General features: G+C 41.5%; 1 non-coding gene across 1 annotated transcript; it reads right to left on the minus strand.

The window, feature by feature from the left end:
- Window positions 1-284: 284 nt before the first annotated feature.
- On the minus strand, window positions 285-359 carry Trnas-uga. The gene has a single exon. It is a non-coding gene; the product is annotated as a tRNA-Ser (tRNA).
- Between the last annotated feature and the right edge of the window lie 1,954 nt (window positions 360-2,313).

A 2,313-nucleotide genomic window follows, 5' to 3' on the forward strand; every position in this document is an offset into this window, starting at 1 on the left:
GTAGATATCTGGTGCTACATATTTTTTGGAAGCTATTAAGGACTTACTGAATCCATGTCACAGGAATCACTGTTGTGTTGTGTTCCGAATGTGGACCAACACCCTATATGGTGTTTTTATCATCACTGTATTTAGCTGTGGTAGAGGGTGTAATTTCAGCAATAGAAATAACAATGTTAATGACGAATACTATTATTTAGCTGTAGTAGTAAATGTAGATTCGTGAGTTGTTGATGTCAGAAAATAGTTTTAACTATCAAAACTTCCTGGCAGATTAAAACTGTGTGCCGGACCGAGACTCGAACTCGGGACCTTTGCCTTTCACGGGCAAGTGCTCTACCAACTGAGCTACCCAAGCACGACTCACGCCCCGTCCTCACAGCTTTACTTCTGCCAGTACCTCGTCTCCTACCTTCGAAACTTTACAGAAGTGCACTTGCCCGCGAAAGGCAAAGGTCCCGAGTTCGAGTCTCGGTCTGGCACACACTTTTAATCTGCCAAGAAGTTTCATATCAGCGCACACTCCGCTGCAGAGTGAAAATCTCATTCTGGAAATATCCCCCAGGCTTTGGCTAAGCCATGTCTTCGCAATATCCTTTCTTTCAGGAGTGCTAGTTCTGCAAGGTTCGCAGGAGCACTTCTGTAAAGTTTGGAAGGTAGGAGACGAGGTACTGGCAGAAGTAAAGCTGTGAGGAGGGGGTGTGAGTCGTGCTTGGGTAGCTCAGTAGGTAGAGCACTTGCCCACAAAAGGCAAAGGTCCCGAGTTCGAGTCTCGGTCTGGCACACAGTTTTAATCTGCCAGGAAGTTTCATATCAGCACACACTCCGCTGCAGAGTGAAAATCTCATTCCAGTTTTAACTATTTATACCAGCAATCTAAATCGTGTTGAATGGAGCCTGTATTCAAGGGGGATGTAATGGATTTTGGTCCAAAAATATTATTTTCTTGATCTACACAATTTAATTTATGTTGTGTGTGAATTTTATCGTGATAGCAGCTTTAGAAATGTCTTTACATTGTTAAATTGATTTACTCTGCACTGGCGGCCACTACGACCTTCTCTGATATGTGGGAAACTGCTTGCTTCAGCGGAATTTTTGTCAGTGTGAAAGCTATTTTCTTTCGATATCTTTGGCTGACAGCTATATCTCTGGCTGACATCTGTATCGCTGGCTGACATTATATCTTTGCGTGAAAAATTTCTTGCTTGTGGTTTGTTTACATTTTGATAATACTAATGGACAGTTGAATTCGCAAACCTTTATGTGGAAGTGAAGATTTATGCATAATGGGTGGTGGAAAAACTGTGTTTAAGAAACGGAAGTTTCATGGAAAGAGGAAGCAGTTCTAAATGAAAATCATAAGCTCTCATCTTCAGCATCGAAACTTGGGACAGGTGCATGAATGATGTTGATATGGATTCCACTGGATTCAGACTTACCGATTTAGAGCTTCTCTGCCAGACTCATGTTCGTGTGTTGGCTGTAAAAATGCGGATTGCATGATTGTTATTGAAGAAAGAAGAGTGGGAATAGCCTGTGACTTTAAATTAATTTGTAATTCATGTGGCTATGAATTTTCACTATTCTCCTCCAAAAAAACTGACACTGGTACCTATGCAAGCAATTTTAAGTTAGCATATGCTCTGAGTTGCCTTGGACAGAGCAGGGAAGGAGGTAATTTATTATGTGATTTTCTGAACATGCCTCCGCCTTGTGCAAGGTTTGAAAAAATAAAGTAATGTCTGATGCTGTATGCGATACTGCCAAAGTTTCTAAGAAGAAAGCAGTGGAGGAATTGGTGGAAACAAACCAAAAAGAAATAGATTCTGGGGTAGATATTCATGACAGTGAATCTCCAACAAATGTTACTGACCTGTGTGTGTCTGTAGATGGGACCTGGATGAAAAGGGGCCACACACCTCTCTATGGAGTTGCATTTGTTATTGGTATTGACTCAAGTAAAGATTTAGATGTAGAAATTATGTCTAAATGCTGTCACCAGTGTGCAACAAGGAAAATGTCCAACAATGAAGACAGTGAGAAACTGTGGCAACAAAGGCATGCAGTAGCATGCTCTAAAAATTATAGTAGTTCAAGTGGGGGCATGGAGGCTGGTGCAGTTGTGAGGATGTTCTCCAGATCTGAGGAGCAGTGTGGTGTTCGATATACTAAATACGTTGGTGGTTGGGACTCCTCTTCGTTCAAAGCTGTAACAGATAAAAATCTGTACAATACAACAATAGAAAAGTTGGAATGTGTTGGCCACATCCAAAAGAGGCTTGGCTGTAGGCTTTGTCGCTTGCTGAAAGA

The sequence above is a fragment of the Schistocerca americana genome, chromosome 4, assembly GCF_021461395.2.
Source record: "Schistocerca americana isolate TAMUIC-IGC-003095 chromosome 4, iqSchAmer2.1, whole genome shotgun sequence".
Lineage (NCBI taxonomy): Eukaryota > Metazoa > Arthropoda > Insecta > Orthoptera > Acrididae > Schistocerca > Schistocerca americana.